The sequence below is a fragment of the Neoarius graeffei genome, chromosome 10 (assembly GCF_027579695.1).
Source record: "Neoarius graeffei isolate fNeoGra1 chromosome 10, fNeoGra1.pri, whole genome shotgun sequence".
Classification (NCBI taxonomy): domain Eukaryota; kingdom Metazoa; phylum Chordata; class Actinopteri; order Siluriformes; family Ariidae; genus Neoarius; species Neoarius graeffei.
Window position 1 is genome coordinate 81,546,128 of NC_083578.1, and position 24,054 is coordinate 81,570,181.

Here is a 24,054-nt window from a genome sequence, read left to right on the forward strand (position 1 = left end):
TCTACGCACTTCGGGATGAGATCCCTTCGACTGGTGCGGGAGTATGAGAGGACTTCCAGAAAACTGGCAGACATCTAAGCCAGAGAGGATCGTTCATATTTTTGTCAACCTGGAACGACCATCACTGAACAGAGTCAGACGGAACTGCCCTTACGAAAATTAACCGTGGTTTTACTATGAAAACTAACCATGGTTTTACCATGGTTTATAGTTATTCATGGTTTTTTGGGTAACCATGAAAACCATGGTGCATTTTACCTCAATGTTCACTTAAATTTTTAGGTTCTAAGTAAATGTTAATGTATCTGGGCTGTTAATCGAGATCCTTCTCTACAGCATTGACTGTTGGACGAAAGCATGGTAATACTACAGTTAGTGCATCCTTTTAAAAACCATACTATCCCTTTTAAACTAATTTCGTAGTTACTATGACCTATTACACATACAACTATGATGCTACCACAGCTACTGCAGTACTATGGATAAACCACAGTAATGCTATGGTTGGTTCATAGTACTTAGAATCACCATGAAATACCATAGTAGAACCATGGTTACTACCATGGATGAACCATAGTAATACTATGGTTGGTTCATAGTACTAAGAATAACCATGAGATACCATGGTAGAATCATGGTTACTACATAAAAACCATGGTAGATTTTCGTAAGGGTGAGGAAGCCTTTCGGATGAGAGGTGAAACGTTTTCAAGAATCTTCAAGCAAGTCCAGTTGCTCTCTTCTACCAACCACAGAAAACCCGGTTCCAAACTAAGCACTGGCCCCGAACCAGCCCTGGAACTGATTTGGTGGAAAAGGGGCGTGTGTGTCAGCCCTGTGATGACCTGGCGACTTTCCAGGGTGTACCCTGCTTTTCACCCGTAGTCAGCTGGGATAGGCTCCAGCTTGCCTGCGACCCTGTAGAACAGGATAATAATAACTACAGATAATAGATGGATGGATGGATGGATGGATGGATGGAATCTGTCATGACCAATGTGTCCAACAAAGCCTGTTCCATGTGACTCTTAAAGGTGATCATAATGCAAATCTTGGCCTTATTTGTACTGTATCTTATAAATTACATGTAACCTGAGTTATTGTTATTGTACACACACACACACACACACACACACACACACACACACACACACACACACACACACACACACAGCGTTCTTCATCCAACATCTGGGTTGGTTGAAAAATACTAGCTGAAGGGCGGGCTTAAACCATGTCCTTTCGTGAGGGAAGTTTACACTCTCAGGCCGATCATTAAAATGCCTGATTGTATGATTTAACTGATATTTGATGCAAAATGACAGTACATGACAGGATTTTAGAAAGCGATTCGAATCCGAGTCGTCATGGAAACGCCCGTTTGGGTGAGATTTCGCGCAGCAGAACAAAGCGCACCCCTGCTGAGCGAATGGTTCGCTCCATTTAAAGGGCCAGTAGCCGCCGACCCCGCGCTTCTGAAGAAAGAAAGCGACGCGGTTTTGTCGGGGTTATGAGATTTGAGGCGCAGTCAGGGCGGTGAGGGTCAGCAGCCTGGGTGTCTTTTTTGTTGTTGTTGCTGGAGTAGTTATTATTGTTATTCACATCTATTCCAGTGCTTTTCTTTTTGACACACAAAAGGATAGAGACATACATAGATAGATAGATAGATAGAGAGAGAGATAGATAGATAGATAAAGAGAGAGAAGAAAGAAGGCTTGCAAATGAAGGATTGTGTTGTTTTGAAAGAGGAGCTGCGGATCTAACTGTTGCACTTTGAACACACAGGTAGGTGAGCGCGGGCGCCCCGGAAACGCGTCTCTTCTTCTCCAATACGGTGGAGGTGAAGAAGTGAGTGAGCGCGTGCTGCTTTCACATGCATGCATGTATGCATGCATGCTGATGTATAGATATATACACACACACACACACACACACATTTCTATATGCACTACTCACACAGCTGATCCATACCTGCCATGCTGGCTTTATTTATTTATTTATTTATTTATTGAAATGAAGAATGCACGCGCGTATTTATTAAATTTTTTTTTTCATTTTTTTTTCATTTAAATATTTATTTATTTATTTATTTAAAAACATTTCCTGAGAATCCAGAAGCGGAAAAAAAAAAAAAAAAGCTTTTTGCGCTGATGCGCGCGCGTTTGCGTTTGCGTATACGCGTTTGAGTGAGTGAGTGCGTGTGCGCATGCGTGCGTGCGTGTGCGTAGCGTGTGCGCGTGGCTCGGACGGGCTCCAGAGATGAAACATGTGGAACAGCAGCAGCAGCTGCAGCAGCGGCGGCAGCAGCAGCAGCTCGGAACAAAGGAGGCGATCAGATCAGATCAGATCAGATCAGATCAGACTGGTTGTTTGTGTTGCTGCTGCATAAATTAATTTGAACCAAACGTTCTCAGGTCTCAGACACAACCTGAGACATATGCATGGGTGCCTTTTTTTTTCTCTCTCTCTCTGTCTCTCTCTCTCTCTCTCTCTTTCCATTAATATTTCATTCCTGATTCCTTCATCACAGGGTCTCGCCTTCCTTCTGTAGTCTAAAGCTTCGTTGATTTCATGATTAATGTTTAATGCACATCCCAAAACCTATCCCCTTATCCCTGCCTGCTTGGTATTTTATTGAACCCCATCAACACACACACACACACATATCACTTCATGCAAACTTGATCTTGTTTACAAACCCCACATTTTGTGCGTTTTTTTCCCCCCCTTAATTGAATTAGATGCAGCAGTGATGCTCGTCGAACCAATTAGGCTGCCGTACTGCGTTCACTGTTCCAGCCTGTTCCTTATTCGAACCTCACCTCCAGGATCACATCTTGTGCCACGTGATGATGTTGTTTGCTTATTTGTTTCTTTGTGAAGGAAATCAATCGCAGGAACGTCATACCGGACATAGAGGCACTGCTTGTTGATGCCAGTTTGTTTACGCTGGTTGTTGTTTTTTGGAACATAAATGTGTCGAAATGATATAAGCAGAAAGATCATCCGTGTCGCTTCGTACCGGGATGTTTCGGAATGGATCGCGACCCGAGTTCAGCCTGATTTTGACATGGTTTTGTCATTCCATAGGGCAGCGTTTCTCGACCTTTTTTCAGTCACGGCACCCTTCAGAAGTATGCAAATTCTCAAGGCACCCGTATATAAAATATACGCAGTCACGCTGACCATACGCTGACCCCGGCAGTGACGTTGCGACATGGGAAAGGGGGCCGTGAGACAAATTTTGATGATGCATGAGGCGGCGATGATCTGCATTAGTGTAACTATCGTTTTTTGGAATTTTAATTCATTTTATTTATTTCAGTGTTTAGAATATATAATTTTTTGACGGCACCCCAGGGTTGAGAAAGGCTGCCATAGGGAAATGTCTAAAGCCATGTCCTAGAGGTTAGAGAAGTAGGTTTGGGACCAAAAGGTCGCCGGTTTGATTCCCTAGACCAGCAGGAATACATTAAGTGCCCTTGAGCAAGGCACCGAAGCCCCAATTGCTCCCCAGGTGGGGTGTGTCAGGGTTCTGTTATACGCCGCTCTGGATAAGAGCGTCTGCTAAATGCCTGTAATGTTCCTGATAAATTCCCAACATCAGGTCCAAACCTGAATGTCGGAAACAGCGTCTTGTATTGTGACCTCATCAAAGATGCAACATCTGGGATGCCACACAACATCCCAAAAAGTCTAGCATGTCAGAACTCGTACGGCGTGTTTCTTGATAGCTGTGATTGACAATTTCTTGACCCTCCTCCCCAACAACACGCAAGGACGTGAGCGATGATTGGTGAGAATCAAACTTGTAGCGTTTCCAGTCTCCCGACTAAGACACAGCACTAATCTGATTGCCTAATCTGACATGGTGAACATCGTGAAAGACAAAAATATCACGTCGTCTGATCCTGGAATAAATCTGTCATTCTGACAGATAGATAAATGGAAAGATGTTTAGTTTATTAAAAGCGTCGCTTGTTGCCCATCCATCTCTCCATCCATCCGTCATATTGTGATGTTTCAGAATGAATCTGGATCTCACACCTTCTTGCAGAGATCTTGCACACACACACACGTGCACAGGATATTCACCAGCATTCAGAACTCCCAAACGTAAAATTCAGGCAAAGTTTTTCATCGAGATGTGCATCTGATATTCACTTAGTGTGTAAAATATCATCTCCTACAAGCTGAGTTCATTTCAAGTTACATGACATGGATAGATATAAGATTCGGATCGTCATCTTATCTTGTTTTGACGTTGATTAAAAGCCACTGTCTTATGTATACGGTTGTAATAAGAGCATCACGCTGGCCAAGATGACTTTAACACTACATACACGATCACGATGCTCACTTCTCAGCAGCTGCAAATTCGTAACCGTATGCACGATAAAAATCGTAAGGGGGGGGGCGTCGTGGCTCAGGTGGATAAGGCGCCATACCATAAATCCGGGGACCCGGGTTTGATTCCGACCCGAGTTAATTTCCCGATCCCTCCCCGTCTCTCTCTCCCGCTCATTTCCTGTCTCTACACTGTCCTATCCAATAAAGGTAAAAAAATCTTTAAAAAAAAAATCGTAAAGGTTTAGGATCAAAGTTCGTACCATTTCTCTCTTCTTTCATGCAATATTGCTTCCTACGAATTTTTTCGTCAGATCTGTTTGCAGTGAAAAAAAGATGATCGTTTATCTTTTCATATTTATTTTTTATTTATTACAGTTTACAACGGGGCGGTACGGTGGTGTAGTGGTTAGCGCTGTCGCCTCACAGCAAGAAGGTCCGGGTTCCGAGAAAGGCGAGGGCCTTTCTGTGTGGAGTTTGCATGTTCTCCCCGTGTCCGCGTGGGTTTCCTCCGGGTGCTCCGGTTTCCCCCACAGTCCAAAGACATGCAGGTTAGGTTAACTGGTGACTCTAAATTGACCGTAGGTGTGAATGTGAGTGTGAATGGTTGTCTGTGTCTATGTGTCAGCCCTGTGATGACCTGGCGACTTGTCCAGGGTGTACCCCGCCTTTCGCCCGTAGTCAGCTGGGATAGGCTCCAGCTTGCCTGATAAAGCGGCTAGAGATAATGAGATGAGACAGTTTACAACGAATGACATCGTTCTTTTGCAGTTTTGCGCAAAATAGAAGCGATTTAAAGAAAAAAAGTCAACAAAACACACTTGTTTTGTTTTTGTTGCGTGATTAAAGCTGGGTTTTCTCCTCTTCCTTTCATGATAGTCTTTATAATTAAACATGTTGACGTATCTCCAAGACTTAATAAGTGTCGGCTCCAAACCAGTGAAACTCACCAGGCCAACATGTCATGCCATGTGACTTAAGTGCGTAAAATGTGTTTCTATTTCAAATTTGAGAAATGTTGTTTTGGTGAATCGTCTGAAAATCCGCCTCATGTGAGAGTATAAACTTTTTTTTTTAACGATATTATCAAAATTCTCATGCTTCCATTACCCTTTTTTTTTTTCTTCAATTTCAAATCGCACACTAAGCAGGTTAATGGAAACGCACTTATTGATTTGTATAAGAACACACTGGTTACTGGAAAACATCCCATAAGTCAGGAGAAAACACTCGGGAGTGTGCTGTTATAGGAAAATAATCAACGGCAAGGTTGTGTGACGTGACTCAGTACAGTGCGGGACAAGACTTAGTGTTGATTCATTTCCAATGTCAGCACATCCTGAAGTGATTTATTCCTCTTATACCACAGCAGCTTGCACATGATGAACAACACGTCACACTTTATCCATTTATTCTCTCTCTTTCTCGAAGTTAAGACAAAAAAAACTTCATGTTACTGAAAAACCTTAAACTCTTCGGTCATGAAGCTGTTAAAAAGCACTGGAGACTTCTTCCATGAATGTTACATAAACATTCAGATCAGTGATTATATGTATTACGGTATTTCTTAAATAACAACACCTGACCAATCAGATTGAAGAATTCACCAGTGCTGTAGTACAGTATATTTAATTATTATCCATACAGGACACTTTTTCGATGGAATAAAAACACGTGCTCTATTCCCTTCGAGCGGGTTTCGTTCATTTGGTTTGATAGCATGCAATACTGTTAGCATATCGCTTATCCTACGTGTATTCCATCATTCTACTTAATGCAGAATGAGCGTTGAATATGGTTTACGATATCGCATGGTTGTCAAGACAACATGACGTCACACATCGGAGCTGATGCGAATATTCAAGTTTTCTGCTGCGCACGCGCACAACCATTTCTGTGTTCGCCGGGAAAGAAAAAGACGCGCTGAACACCCGAAAGGCTACCAAAACGTCATTAGGTATTCTTTGCGTATTTACAAGAGAAAAACATACCAACGGACATCGAAAAACTGGAAAAGAGACACATCGGAGATGTAAACCTTCCGAGCAAGAGTGGCAATTTGTAAACAAGCATGGCTGCCAGGTTTGCTTCGGAAGGTTTTGAGAGAATTTTGGCTGCCAGGTCGCTCCGTTGTGTGTAGTTGTTGATGTTGATTTTAAAAGTAACGAAGTAAATTACAGAGGGAAACGAATACTTAAGTCTGAGTGAAAAATACTGTAGCGAGTGTGTGTGGAAGAAGAGTCTGGAGACAGAAATCTTAGTTTCTCAGTTGTTATCTATGGAATCAGTTTTGTGCCAAAATGTTCATACAATACTTTTGAAATATCAAACAAAAACGATAAATCAAAAAAAAAAATTATTATGCAGGTGTTTCGTGGCAAGTCAAATGTTAGCCTTAGCTCCACTACCCAATATAATAGCTGTCTTGCTAATGTTAAACACGCCTGCATAATGTGCACTACTGCAACACGTACAACACATTTGTCCCGCACTTACACTTTGTTGAATTAATTCAGTATCATAGTCGCCACTGACGTCCACTCGATCCTTGTTTACCGTCAATGGATCGGTCACTCGTCAAACAGTCCGCCAGAATCCGAGTAGGAAATGGCCGCAACAGCCTCCGGGGGAATGGCTGAGCGTAGCTGTCAGTCAAACACAAGTTAGCCTATGGGAATGCATTCCTGGACAGCCCGCCCACACGTGAAGTTTGTGCCAAAACTGCAAGCAAAAAGTCAGGGAGCGCAAACGAGAAAGCTGGAATCGCAACCAAAATAAATTACGTCAAACAAAACCGAGAAAGACGCGGAACAAAAATAAAAGGTTTCTGAAGAGTAATAGACTGATATTTTGCACGCAAGGGCGGCTGGTGCATAAGGGCGATTGGGCGACGCACTGCCAAAACGAAAAAAAAAAGTTTTTTTTTCTTTTTTTAAAACAAACTTTCACCAGCGCTGCTCAAGGCCGTTTTAATCTGTCTCTGGGTATCATTGTCCAATCAGGGTGGTCTTGCTTCTAGATTACCGCCCCTTTTGGGGCGATTTCAGTCACGCTGAAAATCGCCCAAGAGTTCACTGATAGAGTCCCATGTTAATATATTTTTTTTCTCCTGACTGACACTTCAATGCAATCTCTATGAGTTTCGGGGGGGCTTGCCCTAACGTGCTTACGTCACTGCGAAGCGCGGCAAAGTTGCGTTCGATCCGCTCAGTTTCTGAGGTGAGATGGATGCGGAAAGCAATTCAGTGCGGTCCTTAAAAGAAGTTCCATTTAGTCAGCGATCAAATCGAGCTAAATTGGCAACAAAACAAGCTGGACCCCCCTCGACCAAATCTAAACATAAAACAAATTTCGACAAGGGTGGGAATCATATCCTCGAGGTTTTACTTCAGCATGGTCCCAGCGCAAATCCTGGCAAGCTGGCTGCAAGGACGCCTCAGCGGTTTTCTGCTCCCCCTGCTTACTTTTCCACCCTGGAGGTGGCTCCACGGACAACACTGCTTGGACTGTCACCGGAGTTTCGGACATGCATCATTTGTTGGAGAAAATTAAAAAAACATGAGTCATCAATGATTCACATGGGCAGCTGCCTGAAATGTTCGGATTTTGGGAGAGTGAACATCGCTACACAACCGGATGAGGGCTACAGGCTAGCAGTTCGCCGCCACAACGATGAGGTGAGCAAGAACAGGCACATATTAAACCGGCTCATCCAATGCGTGAAATTTTGTGGAGTGTTCGAGTTAGCTCTACGAGGCAAAGACGAAACTGAGGGCTCCAGTCACCGTGGTGTTTTTCTGGGTTTGGTTGACTATTGACTTGCTACCTAGGTCAATTTACGTCAGTCCTGTGGACGTTTATGGTCCGTGTAGACATAACGGGGGAAAATTGCCCCCCCTGAAAAAAAATTCAGGAGCCGCCACTGTTTGCACGATTACACGAATAATTTGTTTGCCAGTCTAAAAAAAATTGACTTTAATTTTTTTTTTTTTAAATTTTGATTTATCGTTTTTGTTTGATATTTCAAAAGTATTGTATGAACATTTTGGCACAAAATTGATTCCATAGTTATCCTGTGTTACCTGCTCTCAATAGAGAGCACTGGCTTGACCGCTTTATTAGCATTCGCTAACACTACTGATGAACGCTACACCAGCTGGAAGGTGACTTCACTGCTGCGCTGACTCATGGTTAAGCTCGCATTGGCCTTCGGGAATACTGATAGGAAGAGAGTGTGTATGTCTAATAATAATAATAATAATATTGGCTGGCTTTTTTTTGTGGTACATTAGATTCAGAGTCTGATATACCACTCAGCGCCAGCCAATATTATTTAAATGTCACGTACAGACATTTCACGAGCACTTTTACTAAATATCCTGTTTGCTTGACAAAAGCTGTGCGAGAGTTCCTTGTGTGACGGTGCCAATTCGTGACAAATCAGCATGTCTACAGGTAAAATACAACACACTGTAGTATTGTAAAAGTATTCATGCTTTATGCAACAGTCCTCCTGTCATATCCAGTCTGGACGAGCTCTGCCCCGAGATCCCTGGTGATTTTCGTCTTCCTTTGTAAACGCTACAGCGTGCGCATTAGTAAGATGAAAGAAAAAGAGCGTGCCTGTGTGTGTGTGTGTGTGTGTGTTGCTCTATAAGGATTTCCATTTAACCGCAGAGCTCTATAGGCAGAAAACCAGAGGCAGCTTTTTATTATCGGTTTATATAGAAGTGATTATGGGAGTGGATTATAAGATTTTGCATACAAGATCGCAAACTATTATCCACTTACTGCTGCTTTTCTCAAAAGATTTTGGTCACTACAATACAACAGGTTGCTCGTACAGTACAGCTGAAGAGCAAAAGCGAAATAGCTTCTCTGACTCGTTTATAATAACATAATTACGATAAACATTATGTAAAGTTAATTGCGTAATTATGCAAGTTAATTATGTGAGGACAGCATATCTGTTTAAGATGCTGGACGCATTTGATTTGAGTCGTGCGAACTTTGTGCTCGCCAAAAAAAAAAAAAAATGTCCATGTCTGGTGTCAGGGTTGCCAGATCTGTGCGATTAAAAATCACCCCAAAAGATAATTTATTCTATGCACATTCACTGGATATGAGCAGTTGCGCGCTCTGATTGGCTACTCTACTACTAGGATATCAGCTCATATACCGTGAGTAGAGAGAAACAAAATGGCGGAGCGTGTCGCTGAACCAACCGAGGATGAAATAAAAACTCTACTCGAAAACAATACCCCAAAGAATACGGAAAAAAAAGCAACAAAATACGGAATAAAAGTATTTGATGGTAAGAACGTATATTTTTTTTATTTTTCAAGAATTATGATTATTATTGCATTTTTCACAAACTGCTCCTGTCATTTCGCCGGTTTGTTTACATTCGAAGCGGAAATGATTTTGTCGGACGTTTTGTATCAAGTTTTTATTTATTGAATTTGCAAAAAATAAAAATGCTCTGTTTCTCAAAATCCAGTGAATGTGGATAGAATAAAACAGTTATTCCACTCAATCTGGTCCTACATGGATGATAGCTATCAGCTCATGTACAACTCGATTTTGTAGAATAACTCTTAATTATTTTTTTCGCGGTCCAAATCCTGCGCTCTGATTGGCTGGCGAGCGGGTCCGTATCGTAGGACCCCAGTTACGGACCCCGGTTATGGACCTCTGGCGACTCGCTCGTTCACAACAACAACAAACATAGTAGCATTTTTTGTCAACATTTATCTTTTTTTATAAGATTTATTTATGATTATCAAAAATCTTATACATTTTTGCCAGCATTTCTCAGGAGAATAGCATTAATTTTACAGCATGGATAGCGATAACGACAGTGTTCACAGCGAAAGTGAGTTTTACTACCCTGAGGAAGAAGAAATAAAATAAAACATTTCAGGAGAAAGCTAAAAACCTCTAACTGTTGCTAACGCCGAGCAAAAACATGGCTGAATCCTGAATGACTCAATTTTGTATAAGTAGGGGACTACATAGGTGGCAAAATATAGTTGTTTTCCTGCCATGGAAGTGCACTTGTATACCGAGGAGGAAGCCATTTGCATTACAGCCGTGAATGAGGATTCAAAATGGCGGCTCGCTTCGGCTCGGTTTTCCCTTTCGGGCGCTCTCGTTTTCTGTTAGAATTTGGTAAAGAAAAAAATAAATATATTATTTACCAGTTTAAGCTCGATCCGTATGGTGAAATACCGTGACCTCGGCTTTGAATACTGACCTCGGCCCAGAGGGCCTCGGTCAGTACTTTCAAGACCTCGGTCACGGTATTTCACGATACGGACCTCCCAGCTGGTAAATAACATATATATATTCTCCAAAATCCCCCACCAAAACTATATACAAAGCATTTAATTAACAATTATTCGCCGACGGTGAAGTGAATATCGGTGAGTAATAACCAAAAAGAAGTTGAGGTTATTAGTCACCGATATTCAGTGAGCCTGAGGCGGGTGATTGTTTTACTATAAATACACAGGTGATTATTTTGGGGAAAAAATCATATTAAAAAAATAATTGATTTCAATCTTCAAAAACAGCATGCAAATGTAATAAAGGCGCGGCACAGACTTGTGTCCACTTATCTACGCCGAGTCACATAAAATACTTTGTTATGAAATCGATAAAATAATTCACAATTCCATCTTACCTTTGAACAGTTTGAGACCAAACTTTGTAGCATCTTTAGCAGGGATCGAAACGGGAATTTGGGAGCACTGGTCCATTTGGACCAGTGCCTCTCAGAGGTACTGGTCCGAATGGAGTAGCACTGGTCCGTATTTATAATTACAAATTTCAAGCCGATTTTATATATTTATTCATATAATACAACCATATTATACATGAGTGATCAATTTCAACTGTCTATAAACTTCTTCCTCAGTCATCTCATTATCATCACAATCTTCGAAACCCTCATCCAGATCATCATCATCATCATCTATCGGGTCATACACCACATCATGCTGCGCCTCCTCGTCATCTTCATCTTCCACCTCCTCATTCTGTCTCTCCTGGGGCTCTACATCTCCTGCCACATACTCCCTCTCATCACCTGCAGGCTGAGCAATCGCATGCTCTAATTGGCTACTCGAATACTAGGATATCAACTTATATACTGTGAGTTGAGAAAAACAAAAGGGTGGCTTTGTTACCAAGTATTTAAAAGAAACAGAAATAAGGGCCACATACTTGTTGAGCGATATCCGTTTGTTTTGATAGCTGTCAGAAATGTCAAGCCAAGGACTTTTAAACTTCGCGGGGGTCTAATCTATCTGACCAATAGCGGTTCAAGTTACATTTGTCTTCACGGGCAGCAACGAAAATGAACGGGAAGAAACGAAACTTCGCACAGCCATGCTGCATGTAGCGGTGTATACTGCGCACGTAAACAATATGGCGGCGCCCGCGTCTATGCCAACTTGACAAATGTCTCACAAAATCTATTGAAATTATCGTAAAAAACAGTAAAATAGACCAAGTTCTGCTTAAAATGGGTGAGAATCGTTGATAGAAACCATCGAGGCAGTGAGTAGTTTGATATATATATATAGCGTGGCGAACCAGTCGCCCACTCGGTCGAGTACATGTTGTCACTAGTCGCCCGTACCCTTTCCAACTCGCAATGGCGAGTGGGCGACCACCCGTTTCGATCCCTGTTTAGTGCTTTTAGGAACAGCATTTTCTTTCATCATTTGTAATTCTTCCTCACTTACAGTGAGGTAGCGATTAGCCACCATTTTGCCGAGTCACTCAAAGTGATTATCGAGAAACAGTCTAAATTTCATGACCAATCAGTGTGTGTGAGTTTCTATAATCACCTCCGTATTTATACTTGAGGGTCGATCCATGTGAAATCACCAGAGGTCTCGCCACTGACCATCTCAGATTTGCTTCATACTTTCTGGAAATATTGTCAGTGTGCCCAATAAATAGTGTACAAAATTTAGGCTTGTACCTTCATTAGTTTCTGAGATATAGGGGCTTAAAAAAGGGGCGTGGCCCCAATTTCACTGTTAAAACGCGTGCTACAGAAAACGGACCTAACTTCCATAAGTCATTACTTTCAAACTATTCATGCAAGATACATGAAATTTTCAAGAATTGTTCTTCAATGCCAGACGCCTTGAAATACTAAAATAGAAAGTTCACAGTTCAATATTTGCCAAGTTATGGCTTGCTGGAAATCATAATAAAATGTGCTTTGGAGCACATTTGACGCCCCGTATCTCCACATTAAAGCACACCAGATCTTTCAAATTTTCTTATTCATTACTCATGTTATTGTACTCTTTAGGCAACTAGGTGTGTGTTCAAAAGAAATCAAACTTTCTGATTTATTAGGCTTTAAAAATAAAAAAAACATTTTGCACCTATAATTCAAATGCACATTACAAATATATGACAAGGTCTAGGTGGCACGGTGGTGTAGTGGTTAGCGCTGTTGCCTCACAGCAAGAAGGTCCGGGTTCGAGCCCCGTGGCCGGCGAGGGCCTTTCTGTGCGGAGTTTGCATGTTCTCCCCGTGTCCGCGTGGGTTTCCTCCGGGTGCTCCGGTTTCCCCCACAGTCCAAAGACATGCAGGTTAGGTTAACTGGTGACTCTAAATTGACCGTAGGTGTGAATGGTTGTCTGTGTCTATGTGTCAGCCCTGTGATGACCTGGCGACTTGTCCAGGGTGTACCCCGCCTTTCGCCCGTAGTCAGCTGGGATAGGCTCCAGCTTGCCTGCGACCCTGTAAAGGATAAAGCGGCTAGAGATAATGAGATGAGATGAGATCGCCCACCTCTAATTTTAGCATGTTTTAATGTGTATACGGATTTTTTAAATCTAATTAATGATCAGCGCCGAACCACGAAGCCATGAACAAACAATAAAAGTCTGAGGCGGCAGCAGCAGTTCAAAAGATGTGTATATTTCACTGGAAAACCACAGACCTGGCAATACCTGGCAGGTGGTGTCGGGTTTTGGCGCAGAATCACGTTATTTAGTCTGGGATTGAAATTTTCACTTCGTTAAAACCATCTAGTGTTGAGCAACTGTGATGAGGATACGACTTACTGTATATATGACATTAAACAGCGCCATGCCAATGAGCCAGTGTTTAAAAGGGACATCATGGGCACTGTTTTTAAACTTTTTAAACTTAGGATGTTGTGTTCATTGTGTTGTAAAACAACTGTAGCACATGTCCTCGTTCAAGAATGTAAAGTTTCCTGAATTTATTGGCAAAAATGTCTATCACAGGTGCTTATGCAGCCGACATGTACCAACATTATGTTGAGATCTTCCTGATTGAGTGTTTCCATTGCAATCATGCTTTAAAATCATACAATTTAATAAACCAACCCAAACTGTAACTAAATTATCTCCGAACTAAATTATTTCTACAGCCCAAGGTCATTTTCCCAGTCTGGTGGGAGTAAAATATACCAAGTGGGAGGGAAACCAATCTGACAACATTGCAGGGAGAAGATAAATAGAGGCAGATACTGAACATAAAATCCTTTTCTCATTGCAAACTGCATATTATATGCCAAATACTGTGTGAAAATTGGTACCATGAGCACCCAGTCATAGAAAGTGGATATTTATTGGTTTTTAATATACCATCAGTGACTCAGTGAAGTTAAATATCAAATCAAAGTTTAGGCTAAGCTCATTTATCAATCAACTCAATCAATAACTCCATGAATTTTGGATTATTTGTCAATGAAAATGCTAATAATGGAAAAAAATAGTTTTGTTAGCATCTATTTTGCACACATACAATGCAACTAGGCCAAACACAATGGCAAACTTCACCTTTTTTAGTTTTATTTTGTCTTTTTCCACCACATCAGCATTGATAATAGTCCAACTAGTATTATAAATGGTGTTATTAATAATTGAACAGGATTGTGAATAATAAATGTAGTCATCGCTGAACTGTGGTTGCCAGACAAATTCTAATTTTAAGACAGAAATGGACAACGAGTATCATTATTCAAGCTGGAAGCAAATAAATTTATTTGTAAGTTACATATGTAAGGAGTGTTTACACTACTAATCAAGTTCATTCATAAAAAGGTTCATAGCAGAGCGAAGCTCCATACTTAAGAGAGTACGATAATGCATCGAGCTGGTTTTTAATGGCTTTTGCGTCCGTATGAACGATGTATACGTACCACCACGGGGAACCCGATCGTAAGTGCAAGGCAACGCATCTTATAAACGCTTGACCACCGGACAACAAAATTTGTATCTTTATCGACATATGGGTTTTTATCCAGCGCTTATTTTTAATTTGCTTAAAAAAATAACGTAGAATTATTTACTAACACATTTTACACTCATCGGAAGCTCCGCTTTTAGGCAGTGCCTAAATATATTTAACAGTTATTCCACGAAATCGAGTCGTACATGAGCCGATAGCCGGCGTGGTGCACAATGCCGAGTCGGCTATCATCCATGTACGACCAGATTGAGTGGAATAACTGTTTTATTCGATCCACATTCACTGGACTTTGAGAAACAGAGCATTTTTATTTTTTGCAAATTCGATAAATAAAACCTCTCCACAAAACGTCCAACAAAATCATTTCCGCTTCGAATGTCAACAAACTGGCGAAATGACAGGAGCAATTTGTGAAAAATGTGATGATGATAATTCTTGAAAAATAAAAAGGGTATGTTCTTACCATCAAATACTGTCATTCCATGTTTTGTTGCTTTTTTTTGTATCTTTGGGGGTTTGTTTTTGAGTAGAGTTTTTATTTCGTCCTCGGTTGGTTGAGCAACACGCTCCACCATTTTGTTTTTCTCTACTCATGGTATACGAGTTGATAGCCTGGTAGTAGAGTAGCCAATCAGAGCGCGCGATTGCTCCTATCCAGTGAATGTGGATATGTATATTATCCTGCAAGAGCTCCTAATTTTGTATAAAAACAAGACTTGCTAATTTGGACCTAGATTCATTGGTTTCCAGTATAATTTGCAATTAGTTACACGGCATTTGTGTATATGTAATGCTGCCAAGTTGAAATTGCTTGTTTATTTCAGTTGCACAAGGACAATTGTGTGAAACTTTTCATCTTAATGACTTAAACGAACGCGATCCAAAGCAAATCCGTCAATGAAGACAAGAACACGAGTCATTCAATTAAAACAAATGTAACGTGGTGCCCTATGAAAGACGTTAGTGTGCGTTTACAGTAGCAGTCAAAAGTTCAGACAAACCTTCAAATTCAGTGGTTTTTCTTTATTTTTATTCAATAAAAGACACTTCATGTCTTAAAGTAATGATGGATGTCGTTTCTGTTTACTTAGTTGAGCTGTTCTTGATATAATATGGATTACTACAGTTGTGGGGTTGAATAGGGCTATGTACTGTATTTTTATTATTTACTTACTATTTACTGTTTTAGTCTTAAACGCGTTAAGAAGGCAAGAAACTCGTCCACTGATTAACTTTTGACGAGGCACCCCTGATAATTGAAAAGCATTCCAGGTGACTACCTCATGCAGCTGGTTAAGATAACGCCAGTAGCGTGCAAAGCGTCATCAAGGTAAACGGTGACTACTTTTTTTTTTACCGCATAATTCCATATATATTCCATGTGTTATTTCATAGTTCTGATGTCTTCGGTATTGTTCTACAATGTAGAAAATACAGAAAAACCTCTGAATGAGTAGAGTAGGGGGTGTCCAAACTTTTGACTGGTACTGTATGTTAGCCAACATGCTGCGTTCCTGGAAGATTTGGCGTACATTGCGTTCACCAGTTAGTCGTCATTTTAGCTCTGTGAGCTTTGACTTTGCTGGCGTTGTGTGGGCATCAGTAAATGTGAGTCATCTGCGCCATGAACATGCGGAAATTGGTCATTTTTGGTGATTTATCAATGTATGTATTTGTGTACAGTGAAGATATAAAAACATTTAAATGGAAAAAAGTTTGGAAAAGTTGAACTGTAACGTTGACCTGGAATGGTTATCAGTTGTCGGAAGCAAGCCTCGAATGTAGAGATATGGTCTTTATGATCCAATTATGGTCCTTAAATGCATTTTAAAATTAAGTTAGATGTACAGAAGATGTACCCCGGAAGATACCACTCCACTGACTATAGAGTCGTTTTTATGCCTCTCGGTTTTGTCCATTTATATGTGTCTTATGTTATTTTACATTTCGACACCATCGGACAGTGTTCATAGCACAAAGTGTGCAGTTTACAATCTTTTTCTGAGTCGTAGCATTCATCTTTAGGGGTGTTCACATGGCAAATTTTACTCCGGTGTAGCACCGGGGCTGCCCCGGTACAGCGTTCACACGGTACAAAGTTATACCAGTGTCGCCCCTGAAAGCTGCTTAAACCGGTGCAAATCTAACCCTGCTCGGGAGGTGGTTTAAGAAATTTACTCCGGAGTAAATGCTAGTTTGCGGGGCAGCACCGATATAAATTGGGACGTCTGAACGCTACAGGGGTAGACTCGCTACGCGTGAGGAGAGTTGATTACATACGGGCATTGCATAATTTGCATCCTGGTATTTTGCGCTTCCAGAATAGCGAATATCAACAACAACAGAACTGCGTGCCTTCCAGTGTTGCCAGATTGGGCGGTTTTAAGTGCATTTTGGCGGATTTGAACATATTTTGGGCTGGAAAACGTCAGCAGTATCTGGCAACACTGGTGTCTTCATCCACGTTGTTTTCCTGGCGCTTGGTGATGCCATGACAACCGGGAAAAGGAAGTACATTTTCACGCATGCGCATTATTTCATTTCCGCATTATTACTATCATATAGTACGGTCGCAAAAACTGCCGTGTGAACGCAAGTGGGGCTGCACACGCTTCTCTTTAGTAAGCAGGTTTGTGACGTGTGAACGCTCCACAAAATTTACACCGGTGTAAGATATATCGCAACAAAATACATCGGTGCAGCATCGATGCAAATATGTGCCGTGTGAACACCCCTTTTTACACTTCGAATATCAGGGTGAAACCGCTCACCGTCAGATGTAACCCTTTACTACATTTGGCTATATTATGAGAGTCCACTTGCTTTGGACCACACAGGAGCTTAAGTGGATGGCACTCAAGTGAGCTGAGCGCAGCGTTCCCCTCGACGTCCAGTAAATTACATGGCAACAATATGATCTCTTCAACCAAAATAGAAAGCTACTTCATACAGTAAAATGTAACAACCACAATTCCACAACACGACTTCCTTCGCCTTTTAAGGGAATTTGCGAACGTTTATTCGTATCACCATTTTGTGGTTCTGCTTTAATGGATGAATTAAGTTCCATCTTTAATTATCATTTTAAGGACACGCAGTACAGCTTGTATCTATTCATAGCTTCTGGGAACTTCCTGAAAATATGGTCATTATGTAAAAAAAAATTGTACAAAGTCTGCTCGGGAGCAGCAGCTTGATTGATGAGGAGCGAGTGATTTAAATCATTAGTGGACGGTGGATGAATCATGTCGTCGGTGTCGTGGTGTCTACTCGGAGACAGACGATCCTCTCTTGATTCAGCACGCTGACCAGGTCAGAGCAGGATGTTAATAGTGGTGTGACCTCACTGATTCGGGCTGATGTTTGTGCCGAGGTCATTCAGCTCTGCATCATTTAGACCTCTCGGTCATGTCTCGTCTCTCTGGGGCCTCCGGGTTATTCCAGGACTGGAAGTCGAAATGGAAGGCTGCAGTCCTGTCTCTTGTTTTTTTTTTTAGTTTTCCATGGTGGGATCAAACCTGGCCTCATCCTGACAGTGAGCTCTGAGTGGAGATGACATGTAGAGGCACTGGAGGTGGTGATCACTGAACAATAGCTACTTTCTCTGCTCACTCGCCCTGTCTCTTGTCTCTTAGTCACCATGTCGCTGTCTGGTTCTCTCGCTTTTCTTTTGGCTGTCTATAATTCTCCAAGCCTCCCTCTCTCGCTCCCTCTCTCGCTCTCTGTCTTTCTCACTGTTTCCATACTGAAGGATAGATCAGTCCTGGCTGATATCTTTAATGAGATCTTTTGTTTTGCTTTGGTGCAGACAGGTGGATTTTTCTTTCGCTTCCCCAATGTATAGCAGGAAAAGGGTATTCGAGTGAACTCGGCACACGCTGATGGAAGTGATAAAGACGGGGTAAAGACGTAGCTTTCTTGCCCCGTCATGGCATCGGCTTCAGCTGATTGTATGTTCATTGTAGTGAAGTGGAAAATGGCTTGGCCAAAGAGTAGAATTTTTGGTTAATGATTAATTATGAATGCATGATTAGTTATTAGTACTCATTTGGTGATGAAAGGCAAAATCTGATCTCTGTCATCGATATAGAAACGTCGGAACGTCTTCTTCCTCCATGTCCAGCACTGTTGCCCGGTCGGGGTCCATGTGGACACTATTGATCCACAGCTCATATTAATTGGAGCATAGCTTTACGCCAGATGCCCTTCCTGCCGCAACCCTCCCATTTCTGGGCTTAGGAAACAGCCAGTCACACACACGTTCACACCTATGGGCAATTAGCCTAATTGCATGTCTTTGGACTGTGGGGAAACCGGAGCAGCCAGAGGAAACCCAGGCAGACACGGAGAGAACATACAGACTCTACACATGCCCCTTTTCCACCAAAGTAGTTCCAGGGCTGGTTCGGGGCCAGTGCTTAGTTTGGAACCGGGTTTTCTGTTTCCACTGACAAAGAACTGGCTCTGGGGCCAGAAAAAATGGTTCCAGGCTAGCACTAACTCTCTGCTGGGCCAGAGGAAAGAACCGCTTATGTCAGCGGGGGCGGGGGGGGGGGGGGGGGGGGGGCGGAGTTGTTAAGACCAACAACAATAACAAGACTGCGAAAGATCGCCATTTTTAAGCGACGAGAAGCAGCAGCTGTACAAACCCGAAGTCATCCGTTATTATTGTTGTTGTTGCTGCTGTTGCTTCTTCCGTGTTGTTTTTGCTTCAACATTTGCGCCAAGGTTTATGCAAACGTAGCGACGTAACTGACGTATACAGCGACGTAATGACGTATACAGCGACGTAATGACGTGGTTCCGCTTAGCACCGCGAGCTATGGAAAAGCAAACTGGTTCTCAGCTGGCTCGCAAGTTGAACGAGTTGTGAACCAGCACCAGCACTGGCCCCGAACCAGCCCTGGAACTGATTTGGTGGAAAAGGGGTAACAGAAAGGCCTCTGTCGGCCACTGGGCTCAAACCCAGAACGTTCTTGCTGTGAAGCGACAATGCTAACCACTACACCATCGTGCCGCCCCAAAGAAATGTTCGAACATACGTAATTTTTAAAATACCAATTAATTTGATAATGGAGACAATCTACTGAAAAGCGGCACGGTGGTGTAGTGGTTAGCACTGTCGCCTCACAACAAGAAGGTTCTCGGTTTGAGCCCAGTGGCCGACGGAGGCCTTCTTGTGTGGAGTTTGCATGTTCTTCCCGTGTCTGCATGTGTTTCCTCCGGGTGCTCCGGTTTCCCCCACAGTCCAAAGACGTGAAGGTTAGGCTAATTGGTGGCTCTAAACTGACCGTAGGTGTGAATGTGGGTGTGAATGGTTGTTTGTCTTTTTGTGTCAGCCTTGCAATGATTTGGCAGCTTGTCCAGGGCGTACCCCGCCTCTCACCCATAGTCAGCTGGGATAGGTTCCAGCTTGCCTGCGACCCTGCACAGGATAAGCAGTTATGGATGATGGATGGCTGGACAATCTACTGATATGGTCCAGTAACAAATCCATGATCCCACACTCTGTTGTTTTCATTACCGTTGCATAATCAAGTACCAATGCTAAATTTGGGTACCCTTCCTGCCAAGTAGGGCTGGGCGACATGATCACCAGTATCATGAACAAATGTCACAATGAACATTACTGTGTATAATTTCGATAAAGTGCCATAATAATGTGTATGCAAGATTCCCTATGATGTACAAGAGTGTATGCGCATCTCAGTGTTCCTGGGACAGACTCCGTATCCACCATGGCCCTGACCAGGATAAAGGATAAAGTGTTTATTGAGATGACACGAGTGAATGAATGAAATGTAAAGAAGCATACGAAATGAAATGATCCTCGATTTGGCTTGGATGGAAGTAACTCGAACTTAACAAATTTACACGTCAGTTTCTGAAACAGGCTTGCAGTGGTGCGCTCTTTGTTTCTCTCAGTTCCTGTTGCTTGTTTGAAGAATGACAGAGAGAGTGAAATAGAAGGTCTGACCCCAGCCTCCTGCAGGATGACACCCAACACTAGGATAACAGAAAAGAGGAAGCTATCCGAGAGCTCATAGTGATTTCCCTCACTGGCCTCTCGTGACCCTTATACTACCATGCCTAGGACTATTGTTTCTTCTGTCACCAGATCTTCGTTGCACAACATGTGGACTTTAGACTTGACTTTACTTGTATCAATATGAAAGCCTTGACCTGCTTTAACCGAGCCGTGGAACATATCGGAAAATGAGAATCTCACCAGATATAGTAAGAGGATCACATCGCCAAAAGATACAGTCTCGAACAATTGGCGGGAACTTTGTGGGTATCAAATGAGCAGGATTTTATTTTACCTTGCAGTATTTTTGGTATGTGTGATAGTGTTTGCATGGAAAGCAATAGCTATGAGAGAAGTATTATGATTATGTGGAGAATGTTCCGTGCTCTGCCAGTCGCCATCAATCCTGAGCCGTGCAAACAGTGCTGAGATGTAGTTTTCAACCCCGTCATCTCTGTCTACGGAGAGTGAAAGGGAGCGTTATGAAAACTGTCCGTCTATCAACCGTGGAATCAATTTGAGAGATGTAGACGTCATGATACGGAGACAGGGGACTGCAAAAACAATGGGCTTTTTTAAACACCAGATTTCACTGAGGCTCCTTCTAATTCTTTCGGCTGCTCCCGAAATATGCAATCATCATCTCATCTCATCTCATTATCTCTAGCCGCTTTATCCTTCTACAGGGTCGCAGGCAAGCTGGAGCCTATCCCAGCTGACTACGGGCGAAAGGCGGGGTACACCCTGGACAATTTGCCAGGTCATCACAGGGCTGACACATAGACACAGACAACCATTCACACTCACATTCACACCTACGGTCAATTTAGAGTCACCAGTTAACCTAACCTGCATGTCTTTGGACTGTGGGGGAAACCGGAGCACCCGGAGGAAACCCACGCGGACACGGGGAGAACATGCAAACTCCACACAGAAAGGCCCTCGCCGGCCACGGGACTCGAACCCAGGACCTTCTTGCTGTGAGGCAACAGCGCTAACCACTACACCACCGTGCCGCCCCTGCAATCATCATGATCCGCATATTTGATTTGGCATACGTTTCACACCAGATGCCCTTCCTGACACAACCCTCCCTGATCTATTCGGGCTTGGAACTGGCACTGCACCGGTTCGCGCGACCCCACTAGCTGGGTATTTGTACCTAATCTGCACGTCTTTGAAATGCAGATTTCACTGAGGCATCTACAGGTGCGTAAGTCCCATTCTATAATTTGCGGGTGCATTTCAGGACTACTTGAGTCATCGTCAACTCCGTTATCGTCAAGCTGGGTAATCCGTGAACAGAATTGACGATAACAGAGTCGACTCTTTCCCACGGCTTTGTGTCTCGACTCCGCACGCTAACCGCAAACTAGCTGCCACGTGGCATGTATAAAAACAGCATTTTATGGATTTTAATCTTATTATTGTTTTTAAAACATGAGTGAGAGATTCAGTCCTATATCACAATAACAGATTTGACGAATGATTAATCTACCATTTGGTGTATCCTCAACCTTTTGTTGAAATGAATGAGAAGAAGAAACAGAACATACCGCACTGTTTTTCTGAAGTTTCCTGCCAGAGGAAGTGACATCACTCGGTGCAGGTGTCATGCGTATCTGTGGATTTTATGCGGTTTTATAACAGAGTTGACAAGAACATCGGGACGGACAAACATCTCATCTCATCTCATTATCTCTAGCCGCTTTATCCTGTTCTACAGGGTCGCGGGCAAGCTGGAGCCTATCCCAGCTGACTACGGGCGAAAGGCGGGGTACACCCTGGACAAGTCGCCAGGTCATCACAGGGCTGACACATAGACCAGACAACCATTCACACTCACATTCACACCTACAGTCAATTTAGAGCCACCAGTTAACCTAACCTGCATGTCTTTGGACTGTGGGGGAAACTGGAGCACCCGGAGGAAACCCACGCGGACACGGGGAGAACATGCAAACTCCACACAGAAAGGCCCTCGCCGGCCCCGGGGCTCGAACCCGGACCTTCTTGCTGCGAGGCGACAGCGCTAACCACTACACCACCGTGCCGTCCCTAACCATAAACATATCGTCCATATTTTTATTATAGAGATGGCGCTCTTTATTATATACATTTACACGAATGCTAACAGTATGTTAATAATCAGACTGATGGGTCAGTTGGACTATCAAACATTCGCATATACTCCTTAATCAGAATAAAATAAATAGCTCGAACCAGGATGAAACTTCTATCTAATCAAATGATCAGGTAGCATTTTAATAATCTGTGAAATCGAAGAATAATAGCCATGTAAACCTTTGTGTATGATTACTTTCCGTTTCAGATGCTGTGCATGCGTGTTGTACTCCTTTTAAAGGAAATATCTCGCAAATAAACAAATTGAGCTAAAAGTCTGTCCTTTTATAAAAAAAAAAAAGCTGCATGTTGAATTTGTTCTTAACGATATAATCACTAAAGTGATGAAAATAGACGGGACTGTTTTTTGTCAGGGAGGCTGCCATAACTCCATCATGCGTGATGTCATTTTCCGCGTGCATGCTATACTAGACTATAGTATAATATTATGGTCTAGCGTGACTTCTCAGTCAGTTTGTTTGCATTTCTCCACAAAAATGATGCCAGTGCAGTATTAGAAAAGGAATCAGAATAAAGTAATGGCTAGTTTATTGCCTGTTTATTTAAAAAAAAATATATATAAAAATATACACCTGGTTATCTTCCATCCGTTTGATGCGTGACACGGTATGCTGTCATGCTGTGGGTGTTTTGTGGTGAAACAAAGTCGAGATCGTGTCTGGCTCCAGTTGTCGTTTCTGCCTCGTGTCTCGGTTCTTCCCAGCGATTTTTTTTTTCATACAAGTCCTTGACAAAACAGTCTTCTGTAAAATGCTCACTGCACAATTCGCTGCTTTTAAAAACCAAGAGTAAAGTTTTCTCGCGTTACTTGATTAAGCCACTCGGCCAAACGTCTTGGATCCAGGATGGAATGAAGAAGACGTACGGAATCCTACGTCACGCAGCGCCACCTTCGTTTTCGTCTCCTAATACATTCATCCATATATCTGGCTAATCCAGTCGGGCCACGCCCGGGGAAATGGCCCAACGGACTGATGTTACAACTTTAACATGTTTTTTAAGCTAAAGTCCGGTTGTTGTTTTTTTCATCTAGAACATCTTGTCTTAATGTATGGTATAACGATGACATTTCATAACCCCGCGATTTCAAAGTTCCCTGGTTAATCGCTTTAAAGCGTTCCAGGAAGAAAACACTGTTATGAATCTATTTAAAATAATTGTGAGGTCCAGGAAAGGAGTTGACCTCAGTAAAGTTCGGTGTCTAATACCCTATCCACACTAGGGATTTTGTACCGATACGAAACTACTTTCGTACCGCAACACCTGTCCACACTAGCAACTAT

General features: G+C 42.4%; 1 protein-coding gene across 1 annotated transcript in view; it reads left to right on the plus strand.

Annotated features, from left to right (window-relative positions):
* The first annotated feature begins 1,644 nt into the window (after positions 1–1,644).
* The window catches only part of plxna3 (plexin A3), a 451,726-nt gene continuing 429,316 nt past the window's right edge, over positions 1,645–24,054 (plus strand). Inside the window, exon 1 of the mRNA XM_060932405.1 lies at positions 1,645–1,785. The gene's annotated coding sequence lies outside the window, so the exon portion shown is untranslated. The remainder of the gene's footprint in view (positions 1,786–24,054) is intronic.